This window comes from Notamacropus eugenii, chromosome 1, assembly GCF_028372415.1.
Source record: "Notamacropus eugenii isolate mMacEug1 chromosome 1, mMacEug1.pri_v2, whole genome shotgun sequence".
NCBI lineage: Eukaryota > Metazoa > Chordata > Mammalia > Diprotodontia > Macropodidae > Notamacropus > Notamacropus eugenii.
In genome coordinates this window covers 39,060,059-39,083,098 of record NC_092872.1, presented here as the reverse complement: position 1 = coordinate 39,083,098, position 23,040 = coordinate 39,060,059, and the positions used below count along the sequence as shown (strand labels likewise).

Below are 23,040 nucleotides of genomic sequence, written 5' to 3'. Positions count from 1 at the left end.
GTGGAGGGAAAAAGAGGGGAGGTGGGAGAAAAACATGAAGTTTACTCTCATCACATTCCACTAAAGGAAGGAATGAAATGCACACTCATTTTGGTATGAAAACCTATCTTACAATACAGGAAAGTGGGAGAGAAGGGGATAAGCAGGGTGGGGGGGATGATGGAAGGGAGGGCAATGGGAGGAGGGAGCAATTTGAAGTCAACACTCTTGGGGAGGGACAGGACCCAAAGAGAGAACAGAAGTAATGGGGGGCAGGATAGGATGAAGGGAAATATAGTTAATCCTACACAACACGACTAATATGGAAGTCATTTGCAAAGCTACACAGATATGGCCTGTATTGAATTGCTTGCCTTCCCAAAGGGAGTGGGTGGGGAGGCAGGGATGAAGAGAAGTTGGAACTCAAAGTTTTAGGAACAATTGTTGACTGTTGTTCTTGCATACAACTAGGAAATAAAAAATACAGGCAATGGGGTATAGAAAGTTATCTGGCCCTACAGGACAAAAGAGAAGTTGGGGACAAGGGAAGAGAGGGATGATAGAAGAGAGGGCAGATTGGTGATAGGGGCAATTAGAATGCTCGGTGTTTTGGGGTGGGAAAAGGGGACAAATGGGGAGAAAATTTGGAAACCAAAATTTTGTGAAAATGAATGTTAAAAGTTAAATAAATTAATTAATTTAAAAAAAATACTGAACCAGCTCTGCACTGCTGGTATAAATCCTACCTGATCAAAGTGCATTATTCTCATGATGAGTTACTATAATCTTTTTGCTAATATCTTATTTAGAATTTTTGCATGTATATTCATTAGGGAAATTGGTCTATAATTTTCTTTCCCTGTTTTGGCTCTTCCGGGTTTAGGTGTCAGCACCATATTTGTGTGACAAAAAGAATTTGGTAGGACTCCACCAATTTTCCCAAATAGTCTATGTAGTATTAGAATTTAAATGTTTGATAGAATTCGCTTGAAAATCCATCTGGCCCCGGAAATTTTACCTAGAGAGTTTATTGATGGCTTGTTCAATTTCTTTTTCTGATATGGGGTTAAGTATTTTACTTTCTCTTCTGCTAATCTGGGCAGTTTATATTTTTGTAAATATTCACCCATTTCACTAAGATTGTCAAATTTATGGGCATACACTTGGGCAAAGTAATTTCTAATTATTGTTTTAATTTCCTCTTCATTGGAAGTGAGCTCACCCTTTTCATTTTTGATACTGGTAATTTGATTTTTTAAAATCAAATTGACCAAAGGTTTATCAATTTCATTGTTTTTGTTTCATAAAACCAGCTCTTAGTTTTTCCTTATTAGTTTCATGGTTTTCTTAATTTCAATTTTATTAATCTCACCTTTGTTTTTCAGTATTTCTAAATTTGGTATTTAACTGGGGATTTTTAATTTGTTCTTTTTCTAGCTTTTTCAGTTCCATGTCCAGTTCATGGATCTCCTTTTTCTCTATTTTATTCATGAAAGTATTCAGAGATATAAAGCTTCCCCTAAGAATTGCTTTCACAGCATCCCATAAGTTTGGGTTGGTTGTCTCATTATTGTCATTCTCTTGAATGAAGCTACTGATTATTTCTATGATCTGTTGTTTGCCCCACTCATTCTTTAGGATTAGATTATTTAGTTTCTAATTAATTTTTGGTGTATCTTTCCATGGTCCTTTATTACATATAATTTTTATTGTATCACAATCTGAAAAGGATGTATTAACTATCTCTGCCTTTCTGCACTGATCTGTGAGGTTTTCATGCCTTAATACATGGTCAATTTTTGTGTAGGTACCATCCACCACTGAGAATAAGGTATATTCCTTCCTATCCCCATTCAGTTTTTCTCCAGAGGTCTATCATATCTACCTTTTTTTTCCCCAGAATTCTATTCACCTCCTTAACTTCCTTCTTGTTTATTTTGAGGTTAAATTTATCAAGTTCAGAGAGGGGGAAGCTGAGGTCCTCCACTAGTATAGTTTTGCTGTCTATTTTTCCCTATAACTCCCTTAACTTCTCCTCTAAGAATTTGGATGCTATACCACCTGATGCATATGTGTTTAGTAATGACATTATTTCATTTTTGAAGGTGACTTTTAGCAGAATATAGTTTCCTTCCTTATCTCTTTTGATTAGATCTATTTTTGCTTTTGCTTTGTCTGAGTTTAAGATTGCTACCCCTGGTTTTTTTACATTAGCTGAAGCATAATATATTCCACTCCAGCCTTTTGCCTTTACCCTGTGCGTATCCCTCATTTCAAATGTGTTTCTTGCAAACAACATATTGTAGAATTATAGTTTTCAATTCACTTTGCTATCCATCTCCATTTTATGGGATGATAACTATTTCTCTCCATCCTCTTTCCTCTCCTTTTTATGTTTTTATTTCTACCTTCTCCCTTCCCCTCAAGAGTTTGACTTTCAACTACCACCTCCTTCAGTCTTCCCTCCCTTTTATCAGCCCCCCTCCTTTTTCCCTTACTACTTCTTCCCTCCTTCTAACCACTCCCTCCCTTTTCTTTCCCCTTTCCCCTCCTACTGCTTGTAGGGCAAGTTAGATTTCTGTACTTAACTGAGAATGTTATTCCCTCCTTCAACCACATCTGATGAGAGTAAAGTTCAAAAAATACTCATCTCCCTCCCTTCTTTCCCTCTACTATAATATTTTTATGCTTCTTCATGTGATGTAATTTATCCCTTTCTGCCTTCTCCTTTCCTCTTCTTCCATTGCAATCCCTCCACACCAGTTACATGACATCAGTTAATTTATACTCACTCCCTCTATCTATATATATCCCTTTTAAATGTCATAATAAATTATGATTCTCAAGATTAACAAGTGTCATCCTACCACATAAGAATGTAAACAATTTGCCCATATTGTATAACAATTTTTCTGTTTGCCTTTTTATGCCTCTCTTGAGTCTTGTATTTGAAGATCAACTTTTCTATTAAGTTCTGGCCTTTTCATCAGGAAGGTCTGGCAATCTCTTATTTCACTGAATGTCCATTACTCTGCCTGAAAGATTATGCTCAATTTTGCTGGGTAATTGATCTTTGGTTGTGGTCCAAGCTCCTTTGCCTTACAGAATATCAAATACCAATCCCTCTGATCTTTTAATGTAGAAGCTTTAAGGTCCTGTGTGATCCTGACTGTAGTTCCTTAATATTTTAATTGTTTCTTTCTTTCTGGCTGTTTGCAGTATTTTCTCCTTGACCTGAGAGTTCTGGAATTTGGCAACAATATTCCCTGGCGTTTTCAATTTGGGATCTCTTTCTGAAGGTGATCAGTGGATTCTTTTGATTACTATTTTGCCTTCTGGATCTTGGACCTCAGGGCAGTTTTCCTTGATGACTTTTTTTCATCATGGCTTTCTAATACACCAATAATTCCTAGATTTTCTCTCCTGGATCTATTTTCCAGGTCAATTGTTTTCCAATGTGATAGTTTACATTTTATTCTATTCTTTCATTCTTTAGATTTTGTTTGACTGATTCTTGATGCCTCGTAGAGTCATGAGCTTCTACCCGCCCAATTCCAATTTTTAATCAATTATTTTTAGTTAGCTTTTGTACTTTCCTTTCCATTTGTCCAATTTTTCCAGTTAATTTTTTACCTCCTTTTGCATTTGTCTAATTTTACTTTTTAAAGAACTGTTCTCTTCAGTGAATTTCTCTTTCATTTTGTCAATTCTATTTTTAAAATCGTTGGACAATTTTTCTTCTACCTCTCTAATTTGGCTTTTAAAATCTTTCTTGAGCTCTTCCAAGAATGCTTTTTGGGCTTGAGACAAGTTCATAATCCCATTTGAGGTTTCAGATTGGGTATATTGTCAGCGCTTTCCTCTTCTGAATTCGTATTTTGATTTTCACTGTCCCTGAAGTAAGATGCTATGGTCTTTGCTTTTCTGATTTTTTTTTTTTTTTGCTCATGATGATTGCCTTTTTTCTGGCTTTTAAAGTGGATCTCTGCTTCTGGGGCACAGAGGGCTCTAGCTCATGTTTCTTATGGTGGGAGTTTGGGGCCTAGTTTCTGGCTTTGTGTGTTGTAGTCTCTGGTTCTTTCAGTTACAAGCCATATAATGCTGCAGCTTACCTGGTGCTGAGCTGACTGATGTGTTCCAAGCCTGAGGCCTGGTGAAGTCTTTCTGAGTTTGTCCAGGGTTACACTGAAGCTCCTGTTGTGAGGTGTGGGGGAGGGGTAATCTGGTCATGGGGGGAGGGGGTCTCCTCCTCCCCTAGGTCTGCACTGGAGCACAGGCAGGCTCAGGGATGGCAAACCCCATCTGCGCTGCCCAATTCTGATGTTAAGGCATACCTGGGGTCATGGTGTTGGCACTTAACATCTCCACCCTCCTGGGGCTCAGTCTCTTCTGTTTACTTACTGACGTGGTGCTTGTTGGGACACTTCTAGTCCTGCACTGGTCCCCTCAGGCACAGGAACTGTTCCTATCCATCTCTCTAGCCTCCCAAGCTGAAAGACTGCTGTTCCCCTTTTGTTCGCTACACTATTCCAGGATCTCTCCTGGAGTAATATTCTCTGGGTTTTTCAAAGTCAACAAGGGGAGGGTGAGAGCACTTACAATTTACTCAGCCATCTTGCTCTGGGAAGCTCAAGTAGATGATTTTCAAACATTTAGTCTATGGGCTGATCACCCCAGGCTGATCACTGCAGCTGCTGCTGTGGACTCTGCACTTCTCTCTCACTCAGTTACACTCCAATTTTTTTTAACTGTCAATTTTATTATTCTCTTTTTATTTTCAGGATTTCCAATTTGGTATTTAATTGGTGATTTTTAATGTTTTTTTTCCTAGCTTTTAGTTGCATGCCCAATTCACTGATCTACTTTTCTCCTATTTTATTGATATAAACTTTTAGAGACACAAATTTTCCCCTAATCACTGCTTTGGCTGAATCCCATAAATTTTGGTATGTTATGTCATTGTTATCATTCTCTTTAAGGAAATTGTTGATTATTTCTATGATATTTTTCTTTGACATTCTTCAGGATTATTTAGTTTCTAATTAATTTTAATCTATCTGTCCATGGTATTATTGTCACGGAATCACTGAATATAATTTTTATTATACTGTGATTTTAAACTGAGGCATCTAATATTCGTGCTTTTCTGCATTTGGTTGTAAGGTTTATATTCCCTAATACATAATCAATTTTGGTGAAGGTGCCATATACAGCTGAGACAAAGGGATGCTCCTTTCTGTTCCCATTCAATTGTCTCCAAAGGTCTATCATATCTAACTTTTCTAAAATTCTATTCATCTCCTTAACTTCTTTCTTGTCTATTTCATGGTTAGATTTACCTCATTCTGAGATGGGAAAGTTGAGGACTCCCACCAATATAGTTTTACTATTTCCTCCATAATAATTCTTTATGGTGAGTTGTTTGGTCAAACTTCCAGCCTACTTCTTGATTTTGAACTTTATATTAGAGCTCAGCTCTGCACACTTTGGGGAGGTGAGTAGGAAGGGATGTCTGGACTAATCTTCTGTTCTCTTACCTCCTTCTGCTGCTTTCACAACTCAGTCTGAACATCTGAAAGCTTTCAATGCTCTGAAAGTAGTGTGATCTAGGAGGAGGTCTGTTCATTGTCTTCCTGATCTGAGTTCTACAAGGTCCTGTCCCAGATTTGAGTGTTTCAGGTTGTCCCTGGTTGTGAGTTTTAGCAGTCTGTTGCTGCTAGATTCAGTTACTATTAACCCACTGGGAGGTTTTTCAAGATTTAAAGCAAATGAACTGCCACTTCCCTTTGGTCTGGGATACTGGGCTTTGCTCCTAGCTTTCTACAACTACAATTCACTTCTAGAACCTGTTCCTTGCTCCGTGTAGAGCCAACATTCACAAAAGATCCTCTCCCTGTGACTTAGAACTGGGTAATGAACAACAGAGCTTCCAGATGACTATTCCTGCACCTGACACCAGTTCAGAGATGTTCTGGGATCCCTTTCTGTCTTGGTGCTTCCTGCTCTGGTGTCCTGTCTTGGCTCTCTTCAGTCCTGATGCACTAGAATGCTCCACACCTGGCCATACTCAGACCACAGATCTCAGTGTCCACTCACCTTCCTGTTTTTCCCCTAAGCTGCCCTTGGCTGGAAAAAAATATTCACTGTAATTTTTCTTTCGTTTTCCTGATCAGAATTCAATTTGGTGCATTTTTCAGATCTTTATCAAGGAGGTAAGGCAGGTGAGCTAAGGATTCCTTTTACTCTGTCGTTTTGATTCTGTCCCACCAGATCTAGAGTCAGGAGACAGTTGTCATGTGAATCCTCAAATTTACCGGCTGTAAGGAAAATCATGATAAAATTCTCTGAGCCTTAATTTTCTTATCTGTAAAATGAGGCTAATAATACCTTTAGTTCCTATCTCCAAGGATTATTGTAAGGATTAAATGAATTAATATATGCAGGGTGCTTTGTAATAATAGCTAATAACAGCTAACATTTATGTGGCACTATTTCCAGGTGCTTTGCTAAGTAATTTATCAATATTATCTCATTTTATCTTCACAATAACCATCGGAGGTAGGTGCTAGTGTTATCTTCATTTTACAGATGAGGGAAACTGAGGCAAACAGAAGCTAAATGACTTGCCTAAGGTCACAAAGCTAAATAAGTATCTGAGTCTGAATTTGAACTCCAGGTTCAACTGCAGCCCTCTATCCACCTAACCACCTAGCTGTCCCTATAAAACTTAAAAGCACTGTATATGTCAACTATTATTATCAACCAGCCATGTGGCCTTGGCAAGTCTAAATTCTCTGAACTTATGACTTCTCTGAGTGTCTGTTTTCTCATTTGTAAAATAAGGAGATTACATTTTTAAAAAACACCTATCAGCTCATGCTTTATATACAATTCTCTTTTTCTGTTCTTTATATATTAAAGTTTCACATTTATTGATGTTTGTCAAATTTCTAATAAAAACAAAGTAAAATAAGGAGATTAGACAAAATGACCTCATAGTTTCCTTCTAGCTCTAATATTCTATAATTCTCATTACAAGGACATCAAAAAATAAATTAAATTTTTAAAAAAGAACACATTTCTATTCAGAACAAGTTCCTTATAATATAACACATAGCTCCACCTAGTGTCTAAGTGCATATCTGAAAATTAATTCAGAAAGAAGCACAGATCAGAAGATCCTAGACACAGAACTCAAACAGATATCAGAACCTATCTAATCCAGTTCTCTCAGTTTATCAGTTGAGGCCAAGGGATACTAAGTGTCTTACTCAAATTCGTACAAGCAGTAATCAGAAGGAGGATATGAATCCAGGCTTTCTTACCATGGAACTCTATTAGAAGAAACTACATTATTCTTCAACTAAAAATTTTGAGTATAGATCCATCCCATTTTACCTGGAGTCTAACATATTTAAAACCACCACTTAGCCCTACAGTACTCTGACCTAGAAAGTTGTGATTATGAATTACATGCTTTGAAATATATTCACCAAAGTGAAGTTACCATCTCAAAAGACAAAAATCATTATTTTCAATTCCAATCAATTGGCATTAATTAAAGGTCTACTGTGCACCAGGCACTAGGCATGGGGGAAACAAATATATGTCTCAAGGAGATTACATTCTATTGGGGGAAAATAAAATGTAAACATAGAAGTAGATATAAAATATTTGAGGAGAAAAGAACACTAACAAAATGGAGAAATCAGGAAAGGCCTCTTGTAGGAAGTGACAATTCAGTTAAGCCTTGAAGAGAGTTAAGAATTTTCAGAAATAGAGGTAAGAAGGGAAAGCATTTCCAGCATGAGATAATATGAATAGGGCTGATTACTTTGTTTATCACTAGATGTGTTTTTAATCATAATGGAAGCAAACTGTCAAAAGGTTTGGGGGTCTTAAATTCATTTTGTCTTTAGTTTCACTAAAAATGCTTACACAGAGTTAGTGTTGAGGTGCATATGATCTAGCTGACAAGACCTTAAACACTACTAATGGATAGAACTACCAGGTTTCAATCCCTAGAGACTTGTGGGTAATGTTTTTGTTTGTTTTAAATTTTTATTGATATCATTTGTTTTTTTATGTCACCACAATTTCTCCCAGTGTCCCCCTTTTCCCCTCCCAGAGTCATATAACAATATTTTTAAATACATTTTTCTAAATCAGCAAAACTGAACAATACATTGAAAAAGTCTGAAAATATGGGCAGTGTACTGCACCTGTGGGCCTCCAGCCTCTTCCAAATGTTCCTCTGACTTTTGATAAGCAGCTTCAACTGATCTATTTCGGTCACCTCTACTTTGAAATATCAACAGCTTCCCATGTAACAGGCAGCACAAAAAGTGAAACAGAAAAATTTAAGAGTCAGAAAATATAGGTTTGGTTCTCAGCTTTGCCACCAACTATAAAAGGTCACAAGTCCCTACTCTGGAACTAAGTTTCTAGCTTTTAAAATCTATAAAATGAAGTCATAGGTCCAGGTGATTTCTAAGTCCCTTCCAGCTCTAAATCTATGATCCCAACAACAGAATTCTAAATTAGATAAATCTGTTAAGAATTTCTGTTCAAAGAAAGACCTAGTGAATAACTCCAGACCTATCAAAAAAGGATATGCTAATATAGTCATCTCAGGACACTTAGATAACAAAGCCATGAAAACTCCAACTTAAACCCATTTTTAAATTTTTTCATTATAAATATCTGTTCCCTTGTCTTTATTTTTAAAACCAAACCCGTTATTGCATCAGCACTGAAAGGTCCTATAAGAACTTGTTCTGCCAGTACAGATGGGACTTGCTCGTCAATCTGTAACCTTACGAAGTTGCTTGGAGTCACATAGCTATGTGGTCCACAAAGTCCCAGAGGTGGCCTTTTTGACCAAGGGACATAAGACAAGGGCAGACTGGCATAAACCAGTTTTAGAGTCAGGAAGACCTGGAAGTCCCCCTTATTCTTCTTTGTACACCAGAGCACCTTGCTCAGGAACTTTCCACCTACTAGGTGCTCAATGAATATTTGCTGAATTAGAAACTGTTCACACGGAGATCTATGTAACTCACTGAAAATCAAATTAATTCAGAATTTACCTTCCAGGTTGATCAATATAATAATGAACAAACACACAAGACCAGCTCCCCATGTTCATCTGAAATGCCCCCCTGACCCTGAGCAACAACAATCTCTTGCTTAAAACTGCTTTTTTCTCTATTCTAAGTGCCACATGGTGTGGCACCATACTGGATCCTTCTGGGTTCGATGGAATGAGTCTTAGAGCTATCCATCTAATCATGGGAAAGTTTTTCTCTTAGTCCCTAAATTAAAAGTCTTCTGACTCTTTCTTACAACTATCACTAGCCTCAGATACTGCCCTCAAATTTCAGACCATTTCAAACCCTTTTTTAGGCAAAACATAGAAGGATGGGGTCCTGGGGTCATAGAAGAGATTTTAGACAAGATGGAGACCTCAGAGAGCATTTGATCCAACTTGTTCATTTTACAAAAGTGAAAACTGAGCCAGAAGGAGATTAAGTGACTTTCCACAGGTAACAAATTAATAGGATAATGAGCAGACCTAAAATTCAAGTCCTGATTCTCTCACCCCTAAGTAAGTGTTCTTTCTAATATGCTACATTAGAACTTAATCAACCTTCTAGCAACTGATTTGGATGGATTTATTTTTGCGTCCCAGTATGGCTGACAGTCTTTCAATTATTCTCCATGTCCCTATTTTGGATGTGGGTATGGACTGTTCCCCTCCAGGGACATTTCTGATCCCTGGAGTGAATGCTTAGTTCCCCAATTTTCTTACGAGAATTAGCTTATTTTGACAGCTTGGCAAGAATTGTTCTGCTTTTTATTCTTAGCTACAATAGGAAAATGTTTTTTTTTCTTCACAAATAGAAGATATACTCTGAAGAAAAAATCTTCCTCAGAATCATCACAATATAGTCATATAGCTAGATTTGAACTCTACAAACAACAGGCCATTTCTCCAATTTTATAATCCTGTTCTATGATTTCTTTACTTTGGGGAAATAACCAGGGTATCAAAAGCAAGACCAACAAAGATCAGTTCAAAATTATTCCTGGTTGAACTTCCAAATATAGCCTGGGAAAAATCATGTTTTAAAGACAAGGGGTGGGTGGTTCCTAGTTTACCATCCCTTCACCTTGGGCCTCTTCATAATGACAGACATCAAAACATTACAAGTCAAATTCCTTTAGGATGAAAAGCCAAGTCCTTGCCAATGGTCACTGACTTTGAGTTGATGATTCACCAAGTGGCAATGTGGCCTAAACAGACTGAACAGTGGACTTGGAGTCAGGAGATCAGAATTCAGATCCTTTTCTGATATTTTAGAGCTATGTGGTCACATTTCCCAGGTTTTCTGGTCTATAAAATGGGGATAACATATTTCCTATTGTACAAGGTTGATGTGAAGAAAGTACTTTGTAAACCTTGAAGTACTGTATAAATGAGAAAGACACAGACAATTTAAAAGGCAGCATACATAGTATATAGTAGATGGAAAGATAACCTTAGTTCAGGCCTTGCCTCTGACACATACTCATCAAGTGACCTTAGGAAAGTAATTTGACTTCTTAAGGTCTTTAGGTACCTCTTTAATTCTCTAAGTTGTACAGCAGGTGCTCATCTGCATTAATACAGGAAGTTCCTTCCCAGGAGTTTCCTACGTAGAACTAGTAAAAAAAAAAAAAAATTATTCAACAGCCATGTAATAAATGCCTCTTTATTAGACTTTATAGGAGACACAGTGGTACTTAAGGCACAAGTGCTACTTCATAGATCCTGCAGAAGGAAAATGTACAACAGATGGACAAATCTACTATAGAATAGCTACCCCAAAGAAAGGAATATGAGAGGTACAGAGTGCTGTACAAAGCTGGAAGAAAAGATTATAACCTACTGAAAGGATCATCTTCATGGATGAGTTGCCCTTTGAGGTGGGCCTGAAAGTGTGAATAAAACTTCAAAAGGCTGTGAGAGAATGATTATCAATAAGCAGTGATTTGGGGAGATACAGAATTCCCCCCTTTTTCTAAAGTCCTGATTTTAAAAGTTCAGCCTCTTGAAGGACATTGCTAATAATGAGATTGGATTCAGACCCCACCCACGTGGGAAAGCCATTGTGCTCTACTCAGCTTTGGGTAGGGATAAATTCTTTCAACAGACTGACCAAGGCTGGGGAAGTAGATGACATAATTAAAGTCCAGGTCTAGCCCCTCATTGTAATATTCATTCTCTCATTAATTATTAACCAATTAGAGTTGATTAACACCCTCAGGAACATTCCTCTTCCAAAAAATACGTAATTTGAAGAGAGAGACAACCAAATGACCATAGTTTAATTAATCAACATGCTGGTATTATTAATAAAATGATTAAATTAAATTCTCTCAAACTTTTTAAACATCACAGCAGAGATAGGCAGGAAAGGCACACGGCATGGCATGGTGTGAGCAAAAGCACTTGGAAATACTTGGGAAAGTACTTGGAAATGTATGTATGTAAGTAATCTCAGCTTGACTGGCATATACAGAGCACTTGTAACAGAGAACAATGTGTTTTGCAACTATTTTCTCAAAATCTTTTTTAGAGTAATATGGTCTCAAAACAAGTTCTATGGATCAAACATTAGCTAAATTAGCTCAGAAAGGTCATTTCATCATACTCAGTCCTTACTGAAATACTGATCCTTGGTCATACAGGCATAGAATCAAATGCTGCCATAAGAGAGCAGATATAGAAGAAACCTAAAAATGTATACACTGTCCCCTGAGAACTTCCTTGTTAGTTTTGTTACTGGGGAAGAAATTAACCCTTGCTAGAGAAGTTTTTCCTCAGTTAACCCCAGACAATGCAGCAGTGCCCTTCTTTTATACTTTAGTCCACCTTGGCACTCTTCCTCTGTTAAAAACCCCATCTATACAAAGTCCCAAACATTAGCCAGACTAACTAAACCTACTATAATATCAGCAGTAACAGCTCCCTCTCCTTTTCAGAAATCCTCCTTAATACAGGTTCCCACATGCTATAGTAGTGGACAAAATACAGCCCAGCTACAGTGGTTTGCTGCTATTTGCCACCTCAATGCTGAATCAGCAAGATGCCCTCAGGTTCACTGTTGATCATGATGACCACTTATGTGACCACTTATCTGATAACTTTAGAAGCAGGAGATAAGACTTAACAGATAAGCAGGTATCAACTTGTAGGAGAGCTGGAATGCCAACAAGTCTGCACTCTATTTGCAGTCACTTGTAAAAGTTTTGAGTAGAGGAATAGGATGATGAGATCTATGTATACTTTAAAAAATTTATGATTTTGTCAGTGCACTCACAGTCCCTCTATGCCTTAATAAATGGCTTAAAATAGTATTTCTGAGAATTCCATTATCCGATGGCTAGTTGTTGGTTCATGAGCCTCTCCAAACTTAGCAAGGTTTAGGCTGGTCCTTGGATAAGTCCATCATTGAAGTTATACTCAAAACTTGATAGGACTTACTAAAGCTCAAATTCTGCCAGCATGGGCTTACAACAGTCCAAGATAATTTCTGTTCCACTATGGAACTTCACAGGAAGACTTGTGGAAGAGATCTGTGTATCTGGAATGTTAATTTGGCAGTGGAGTGGAGTCTGAATTGGAGGACACAGAAACTGAAGGCAAGGAAATACAATAAAATTAAAGAAACCAGGCACTACCTTAAGGCAGGGTTTACTACATCATAATTTAATCTGAAGTAGAATTTTTTTCTTCTGATGATCAATATGCATCCAGAACTAGGCCAAAGTCACCAATTTCTTTCCTGTCACAGAATCAAAAAGATTATTACAATAGTTAATTTGGTGTTGGCTTTAAATATAGCCTTAGGTATCTTAATAAAGGTATCTTATTTTAAGCAACACTAGCATATAAGAATCCACATTAAAAGAAAAGATAAACTGGGAATTATTCACTTAACAAAAGGATAACTTTTTATTCAAAAAATTTTCAGGAAAATTCTTTTGGATAGGGAGTTCCATCAGCAAGAGAGCACATGCCTATAACCCCTGCTACTGGGAAGGCTAAGGCTGGTGAATCACTTGAGTTCAGGAGTTCTAAGCTGAAGTAGACTCCTCACTGAGTCTAGGTCCAATGAGATAAGCCTCAGGAGTAGGAGTCACAAGGCTGCCAAACAAGGGGCAAACTAGCTCAGGTCAGAAGTGGAAGAGGTCAAAACTTCTGTGCTGATCAGTAGTGAGTGGCCCATGGATGGTTACTGAATTTCTATCCATGGTGAGATAAGCAGACATAGTCTCCAAAAAAAAAAAAAAAAAAAAAAGCTTTCCTTGTGCATGTATAACACACAATCATATTTATTAGTATTTCATGAACACAGATTATTTCAGGAAAAAGCATGATCCAATTTATTAGTATTTCATGAATATTGATTATTTCAGGGAAAAGCACAGAAACAAAGTGTGGAGAGTGCTGGTAGCTAGATCTGAATTTTACCCAAGGCTCTTTTACTAACTAGTTATATTACATTGGGTGAGTCATTTTCCTTCTCTATATCCATTTCTTCATTTACCAAAAAGGAACTGATTTATATTAACCTCTAATGTCTCTTCTAGTTCCATAGTCCTAGGAGTGACCTGCTGAATTGTGAGCTACAGCATCACTTACAAAGGCTCATTTTTATTTAAGGTTATCAAGGCATTCTCCCTCCTTAATTGTTTCTTTTTACTTTAAGCTATTCCATTCTCTTTTCCTAAGACAAGTCTTAGTAAATTCTCAGGTGAAAGAGATGGTATTTATTTTGGAGTTGGTTTCAGCTATCTCATCTATGTAATGAAGGGTACAGAGGAGATGATTTCTATCATCTTTTCTTACTCCACCATTGTATGACTTTATGGCTCTTATAATTAAGCCTTCTTAATTACTGATGAATTTAGGAGAAAAGTCATCTTATCAAGAGGGAGACTAATCCATCCACTCTATAGGGCAAACAGATGATTTGGGGATAATGAACCAGCCCAGAGGAAAGAACCCTGCCCCATAGAGAAATATGTCATGGTTTCAGTCTTGAACAAAGAGAATAAACAGGATGCCCTATGGAGTCCAGCCAAAGCTCCAAAAGTAAACAAATCTAAGGTCTGGGAAGTAGACAGGAAAAGAAGTTTGTAGTCTTGGCCCTGAGCTGGAGAAGTCTGCATATAGCTAGAGAGAACACCTTGAAAAGGGAAGTGGCAGGCATCAGCAAGATGTCTATTTGTCTCATGAACTTCTCTGCCCATTTAAAAAAAATATTTTATTTTCCCCCAATTACACGTAAAAACAATTTTTAACATTCTTTTTTTCTTTTTAAATTTTGAGTTCCGAAGTCTATCCCTCCTTCCCTCTTTCCCTTTCTCCCTGAGATGGTAAGCAATCTGATAGAGGTTATATGTGTTCTTCCCATTTTTAAAAAATGGTATTGGTATTCTAGCCATACCAGCTCTTTGTCTACTATAGTGTCATCACCATAGCTTGGAACATGACATAAATACACCCAAAATATCATTATTTATTTTGTGTGAGATGTAAGGCACATAGGATTTCAAATGCTATTTTGAGATGAAAAATGTGTTTTCTATTTTAGAGAAGGTCACATATTACTTTACAGCATCATCCCAGAGGCTACAGAGATTTTTTAGTGACACAGAAAAAGCTGTACAGGATCCACCCAGTGTTTACGTGCTATATGGTTGAGTTTTAATGACCCCTTGAGATTTTTCCAAAAGTCTTAGTCCTTACCAAGAGCCTCCTTTGGTTAATTCTGAAAAAGAGAAAGGAAAGCTGGAAAATAAGAAAATATGGCTGGGAACATATGAACCATATAATTTCACTAGATTTAGGAATTCCAAAAATACTTATTGATGTTCAGGGAGTTTGAATTCTAACATTTTCTTGTGGAGACCTGCAAGTCCCCTTTCTCCACCAATGTGGAGAAAGATAAAATGAAAAGTTGAGTGCAAAGACTGAAACTACATATGCATCAATAAAGTTCTTTCCTTCTACCTTTTATCAAACGGCTAGAGCAGAAAACATATTGGATCTGGAGTCGGTGAAGGGGTTGGGGGGCTGGATTTGAATCTCAGCCTTGGTACTCATTACCTGTGTGACTTTGAGCAAGTCTCCTCCCTTTTTTGGATCTCAGCTTCCACTTTATACATATTTTCATTCCATCTTCTAAACCTTTAAGACTATAAATAAGTTGGTTACAGAACAGAAGGTTTAGCACAAAGGAAATCTAGTCTTTAGTAACCTTCCATCTGGCCTTTATGTATACATGTCTATATAAAGACCAGGGATTCATTTTGATATGACAATGAATAGAGACTTAGAAGTAAGCAAAATATCTGCCTTAAGATTCTTCTCTAGGATTTTCAGATTTTTTTTCTTTATAATTACAGTACTGGTTATAATACAGTTATACAAAACTAAGGAAAATTGCTTCACTGTTTAAAGTGGGTCTCACTCAATGAAAAGCTATGGTATGTAAATCAACATTTTATACATGACCTGAATAAAAGTGTGCTTGTATACCCAGACGGATTATATGGCTAGGGTTTAAATGACCCCCTTGCGATTTTCCAAAAGTCTTATCCTTATCAAAAGTCTCTTTTGGATAATTCTGAGGAAGAGAGAGAAATATTAAAAAATAAGAAAATATCCCTGGGATAATGTGAACCATATAATTTCACTATATTAAGGAATTCCAAAATATGTATTAATCTCAAGGTAGCTCTAGTTCTGAGACCTGAAAGTCCCTTTCCCTAGGGACCAGGAAGACCAGCTAAAGTTGAAGGTAACAGCAGAGAATAAATAAAAATCTTGGTTTTAGTCTCTTCCATGACACTTGCTTCTTTGTCATTAAAAAAGAATGATAATAAATGTGAAGAAATACAACATGTCTTTTGTGTGCTTCTGTAAACATGTATAACGTGAAAAAGATAATCTCTTTTTTTGCTTTGAACATATATTCTATTAATCCAAACATGGGCTTTTCTGCCTTATCAGGTTTGCACAAAGCTTGAGTTTGACCTATAATCAATGTTATTTTTCAGTGTACATAATTTTTTTTCCCTTTTTAAAGAGAGCTCACTTTAGAGATACAGTCTGTGTGTCTAATGTACAGTTTTGAACATGTCATTCTTCTGCTCTGTAAATTTTTGTGGCTTACTATTGACTCAAGGATAAAATATAAACCCCTCAGTTTGGTATTTATAGTCTTTCACAATTTAGCTCTTACAACTTTCTTTGTAAACTGCTTTCATGTTACCCCTCTCACTCACTCTACATTCTAAGGAAACTGGCTCCCTTGATGTCTATGCTATTTGGTGTTACATCTTCCACCTCCATGCCTTTGTATAGGATATCCTCTATACCTGAAATGTTCCCATTCCCTACTTTCTTTCAGAATCCCTAGATTCCTTTAAGGTTCAGTTCAAGAGCCATTGCCCACAAAAGGGCTTTACTAATTCTCGTAGTTGTTAGTGCCCATTTCCCCCCCACACCCATATCACAAAAATTACTTTGTATCACTTTTCTATATATTTTGTATTTGTGTATCTGTATATACGTTGTTTCATCCCAGGAGGAGCAAAGGATCACAGACAACGGACCTTCGAGGTCTATTTCTAATCTAATTCAATTCTCTCATTTTATAGATGGGGAAACTAAGGCCAGAAGAAGTGAAGTGACTTGCCCATGGTCACAAGTAAAAGAGCCAGTATTTGAACTAACATTCAGTGGCACCAAGTTCAGGATTCTCTTCATTGCACCATGTTATAATGTAAGCTTCTTAGGGACAGTATCTGTTGTGCTTTCATTCTAGCGATACTTTTTACTTTATTCTAGTGATAAAACCTTAGCCTAAAAGGGCCAGGGTCTCACATTGCATCCTGGGCCATCTCCAGTCATTCTGATGAATATCAGGCCACTGGACCTACATGGCTCTGGAGAAGAAAGTGAGGTTGGTGACCTTGCACAGCCCTCCCTCCCTCCCTCAAATCAAAGTCAACTGCAAGTCATGTCATCATCTTGACGTCATGGGCCTCTTCAAGAACAAACAATAACAACCTATCTTGTTCCTTTTGAATAAGATATGCCTTTCTAGCTCCTAACATAGTATCATATACATAACTAAAGGAAACTCAATTGACTTTAGCCAAACATGCTCATTTCCACTGTCTAATCTGTGGATTGATGAAAAACGGTGTGGATTAACTTTTGCCATACTAATGAAAAAAAGTTCCTCACTTTTAGGACATTTAGCTACTTATTAGGTAACTTGCCTATACAATGTTTTAAGTGTAATAGAATTTGCCTGTAGTCATAATAATAATGTATATTTCCATAGTACCTTAAGGTTTAGAAAGTAAATCTTTTCTCCCAACAGTCCTCTGAGTCACCACTGAAAGCATTAATACCCCCATTTTACAAAGGAGGAAACTGAAGCATTATCTGACATTGACTCCAGAGAGGTTGGCTGCCTTCTCAAGACATGCATCCAGGACATGACAAAGAGATTTCAATGACATGTCAGACCTGATGATAACTACCCATTTCCAGTAATTCACATGAAAACCAATTTGCTGCTGGAAGAAATCTGGAAAGCAATGCCACCCTGGGAAGGTTATAATGCAGTTGCACAAAATTCAAGAAAATTGTTGCACTCTTTACAGTGGGTTGCATGCAATGAAGTACCCTGGTGTGAATTTTTAATTCTTGAGCTAAAAACTGAATACCTGAGGGTTAGGTTTCATTTCTGCTGTGGCTTGCTGGTTGAAAGCAAGAGTTTCAGAAGACAAATAAAGATTTGGGAAATAAAATGCTAGTTACTACATTATAGGCACTGGGCTAAGTATCAGGGGTATAAAAAAAGGCAAAAATTTGGTCCCTATCAATCTGTCAATCAATAAATATTTATTAACTACTATGTGCCAGGTACTGTGCTAAGCTACTTGGGATACAAAAAGAAGCAAAAGACAACACCTGCATTCAAGGAGCTCACATTGTAGTGAGACAACATGTAAACAATTATAAACACATAAGATATATATATACATATATCTTTATTTTCAATATAATCGGTTGCCTTTACAATCTTATATATCTGATCTTATGAATTTTTAGGCAGGGAAGCAATCAGGGGTAAATGACTAGCCCAAACACAGCTAATGGTTTGAGGCCACATTTGAACTTAGGTCCTCCTAACTCCAGGGCTAGTGATCTATCGATTGTACCACGTAGCTACCCCTATTTTATGTATTTAAAAATACTATTTTGAGAAGGAGTGCACAGGCTTCACTAGACTGCCAAAAGGGTCTATGACATACAAAAAAAAAACAATTAAGAACCCTTGTCATAATGAAACATCGGAAAAGACTTTAGGGAAAGAACTTACCCATATTTGTACATCCTAAAACCTATATATTCAGCACTTGCCCCCCCCCCCTTCCCTGCCTCTTATGTTAATAACCTGGAAATTTGGGAAAGCAATTTAACTTATTTAGGTTACAATTAGCTCAATGAAGAGGTAATTTACCAAATGGCACCCTAAAATCTTAACAGGACTTATTTAGGCTTCCAGGGGTATCTGATTTTGTTTTTAACATGTTAACTAGTCAAAAGGATAACATTACATTGTTACATAATATATACGTATAGCAATAATGTATACAATGGAGATAAAGCAGAATGGTATATTAGAGAGAGTGCTGAACTTGAAGTCCAAGGGACTTTGATTTTAATTCTGCAGCTGACACCGTGACCCTGGACAAGTTAAGGAATCTCTTGTCACTTCTATTTCTTTATTTGTAGTAATAACAATATTATGAATAATATACAATAATCATAGTACTTGGATAATAATAACCATAATACTTGCCTTACAGGATTGCTCTTAAGTCTCAAATGAGATAATTACATCAGTACTTTGCAATTTTAAAGCACTCTCAGTTTTTGTTATGAATTGATGTTATTATGAATTGCTATCATGCTGTTCAATTTTGAATTCCCTGATTTTTAAAATCTTTATAGCCAACACAAATCATTATACCTGGTGACTGACATTATGCTTGTATATAATAATAATAATTTATATTTATCAGTCATTTACAGTTATAAAGGACTATACTATGCATCATTTTATTTGGGCTTCATTATAAAATCATGAGATGGGTATCTTAAATTATATTATCTCCATTTTAAAGACGCAGAAAATAAAGCTTAGAAAAAGTGACTTGCCTGAGGTCACATAACTAGAAAGGAGTCGAGCCCAGACTTGGACCCTGGTCTTCTGTCTCTAAGTCCAGTGGAATTTCTATAGTGTATACGTTGCTTTCAATATACTATGCACAGAACAAGACTTCAAATTTTTTCCTTCTTCTTTCTCCCTTGCTTCATCCATCTTTCCTTCACTCCTTCCTTTGTCTCTTCTTCCCTTCCTTCCTCCCTTCTTTCCTTCCTTCATTCCTTCCCCTCTCTTGCCCTGGCTGGAAGGACAGTGACCATTCACAGAAAATCAGATCCCACTGCTCATTACAAGAGCTCCTTAACACTCTTCTAATATGAGCTACTTTGCTCCTCCTTTAGGCAGCTTAGGTATCTCACACTTCAGGGGCTCTCCACACTGGTACTGAGTTTACTTTGACACTTGATTCAGTTCAGAACTCTCAAACTCAAGTGATCCATCCACCAGGCCCAGGCTCTCTGGTAGCTGGGGATTACAAGTCTGTGCCACCATGACCAGCTTCAATTTCCTTATGTCTCCTATGATGAGCTACATGTAAAATGGTTCCATTTAAGTATGTACTCCCAATAATTCTCATTAACAAATCAAAAGCAAATTATTTCAATAAATTCTGGGGAATCGTAAGTCAGCTATTTCTGCCACTAAATGGCTTGGCCACCAGAGGGAAGTATTTTAACAGTGGTAGAACATTCAAAAAAGGTACTACTTAATCCCTTAAGTGTTGGAGGCATCCTAAGATGTTTGCCATCTCTTGGTAAAATATACCTATGATCTATGTATGACTATGGCATGTATGCCTATGAGCAGTGCCAGAGAAAGGAGTTTTGCAAGCCATACTGGTTTTTAACAAGTGACCAAGAGTTAATTGGTTTTTAACCACAGGGCTTGATGACAAAGTATATATAATGATTAGCTCTGCCAAAAACGTCTGACATCTGAGGTAATAGGAGTCTGTTTATTTTCAAAGCTCACCTGAGCATTCTGTGAACTTAACTATTTGCCTATCACATATAATGCATTTACCCCCAGATATAAATAAAAGTGCCTAATTGATTTATAAAAGTTCATAATTCATTTTATCAACCAATCAATAAATATTCATACAGCACCTATTTTGGCAAGGTACTTTGCTAGGTGCTGGCCATAAAAATACAAAAACACAATAATTTTTTACCTCAAGAAATTTACATTCTTCTAGGAGATGCTACATGTTCACAGACAAAAAACAGAATATATACAAAATAAATATATAAATTACCATGCAAAAAATGCACAGTAGTTGGGTTAGGGAGAAGAGGGAAGGCAAAATGCTAACAACTGGTTGAAATCAGGAGATGACACTTGAGTTAATCCTTGAAGGGAGATCGGTGTTCCAAGAGGTAGAGAGAAGGAGGAAATTTCCAGTCATAGAAAACAATGTTTAAAGGAACAGAGGTGGATGATGAGATACTGTACATACAGTACAGCAAGCAGACCAGTTTGATAGGAATACAGAGTAAGTGATGAAGAATAATGAGCTTAGAAAAAGTCTGGACCCAAAATGTGAAGGGCTTTAAATGCCAAATAGCGCAGTTTGTATTTTATCCTCAAGGCAAGAGAAAAATACTGAAGCTTCTTGGGCAGGGGAGTGACTTGTTGCTTTAGGAATATCAATTCAGAAGCTGAGTGGAGGATGGAATGGAGAAAGGAGATGAAGCAGGCAAGAGGACCAATTAGGAAGCTATTTAGAGTAGGCTCAATAGAGATGATGAGGTACTGGACAAAGGTGATGGTGGGGCAAATAGAAAGGAAAGAATGCAAGAAAAGTTAAGGAGGGGGAACAGAAAAGACATGGCAAGTGAATGGATATAGGAGGCAGAGTGAGAGTGGATTATGTAGGGAAAGAAGCAAAAAGGGCTCAGAGACCCTTATGCATAGGAAGTTGAGCAAGGGTAACAAGCCTGCAAGGGGAACTCAGAAAGATATGTCAGACAGGAAAAGAAAGCAAGCTAAAGAAAATTCCTTCAAGTGAGTCAATCACTTTTTTTTAAAAACCCATCCCAAACCATCCAGGCTGGCATGAGTCCATAGTATAAAGAGCACTGCCTCTAGAGTCAGAGGGTTGAGAGTCTGGATCTCAGTCATACTCTTACTAGCTGCATTAGTAAACAAACATTTATTACACCTACCCTGTGCCAGGAACTGTGTGCTAAGTGCTATGTGATTCTATGATTTATAATCTAAAACAGGGGTGTCAATAACATAGGTTGGCCACAGATCCAAACCATATTAAAATGTAAGTAGGAAATATTTAACATCATAAAAATTCAATAGAATATAGATAATGCTAACATGTGGTTTTCTAAGTCAATATATGGACAGGAGGGATCCTTATGGTTTAGTGGCTTTGTTTCTACTTGAGTTTGACCAAAACCATCCTTCAATGATAACAGTAAATGATATATAACTTCTTTCTGCAATCCATTCTTGGATCTTATAATTAAGAAATCTACTCTATTTACAACTGTCTGTTGGATATTAACACAATAGGGTTAACTATCCTATTTCTCCTCCTGTAACATATCCTCTCATTCTTTCCCTTTCTAAGTTCTCCCTTAACCAAATTCTAAGAAAATTCAGGAGGGTTAGAGGGTAGAACTGGGTAATATTAGAGGAAAAGAGAATACAATATGACTTGCTATGTGTCATAAATTTTGTATCATCTTTTGTATAATGTAATGTATAATTATTTATACATTGACAGTGTTTGGCAATGCCTTGAATGAAGTACATCCCATAAAGCATATGTAGAAATGAACTTCTTTGTCCCTTTCAGGTACATATGTGCCCAAGCTCAGCGCTGAAGGACTTCCACTTTGGGATAATGAATGAATCAGTCTTCTTATTGGTACTATGGTTCCCATTATAGAAGCAGAGGAAGGAGGCTATGACAAGGATGATTATCCATTTAGCAGCTGTGTGACCCTGGATAAGTCACTTAACCTCTTTTTTTCTTAGTTTCATCAGCTGTTTCTAAGAGTTCCTCCTGCTCCTTGTGGCCACTTTGTACCCAGATGGCCAGGAGGTAAGGTCAATAGTCTGAGCCCTTGGTCCCTTCAGCCAACCAAGTCTAGAGGAAAGTGTCAATACTTTTAAAGGAAAGACTAATCTAACCTGTATGGAGGTAAGAGTCAGGATATTAATCCTAGCACTAAAGTGCTTTTTGATATGAGAGAAATGAAACAATTTTTACATAATTATAGGAAAGGTGAATTCACCAGGAAGAAAAGGGGATCTGTTGCTAACCTGGGAGCAATCTGAAGTCCCTGAGTGCAATCCTTCAGCAGAGGCCTCCATAGGAACAAAACTTCTGAGATTCTCAAGGAGGGTGTGGTTTTTGCTGATGGGTTAGGGAAGGATGAGTGTAATTTCAGTATCAATACAGATCCCAGGACAGGTTGTAAGGAAAAAGCTTACGACCTTTTACTTAACTTGCTACAAGTGACCCTGACCTGTGATGGTATTTGGAGATGGTTTCCGAGGAATTGTCACTAAAGCTATGGCCCTGACATTCCTGATGCTGCTTCTTCTTGTCATTTAATATGGGGAGAACCTTCATGATTTAGACCTGATATCCCCTCTAGTGTACGGATTATACTTTTTAAAGGACCTGAGGTCAGAACTGCTTTAACAATCATGTTAATAGCAGAAGGTTCCTTAGAAAAATTTTGGAACATTGCCATCAAGGGGTGGAGTACGATAGGAGAAGCACTAATTT

At 37.2% G+C, this 23,040-nt stretch overlaps 1 long non-coding RNA gene across 4 annotated transcripts in view; it reads right to left on the bottom strand.

Moving 5' to 3' along the window:
* LOC140496859 (uncharacterized) overlaps positions 1-23,040 on the bottom strand; it is a 48,737-nt gene that overhangs the window by 23,362 nt on the left and 2,335 nt on the right. The window contains exons 1-3 of one of the 4 annotated variants that reach the window (XR_011964423.1): positions 12,706-17,001; positions 10,602-10,683; positions 8,202-8,297 (exon numbers count right to left, since the gene is read on the bottom strand). This is a non-coding gene — a long non-coding RNA (uncharacterized lncRNA). Of the gene's footprint in view, positions 1-8,201; positions 8,298-10,601; positions 17,002-23,040 lie in introns of those variants that run through there. The other 3 variants (XR_011964424.1, XR_011964425.1, XR_011964422.1) reach the window with 3 other exon arrangements.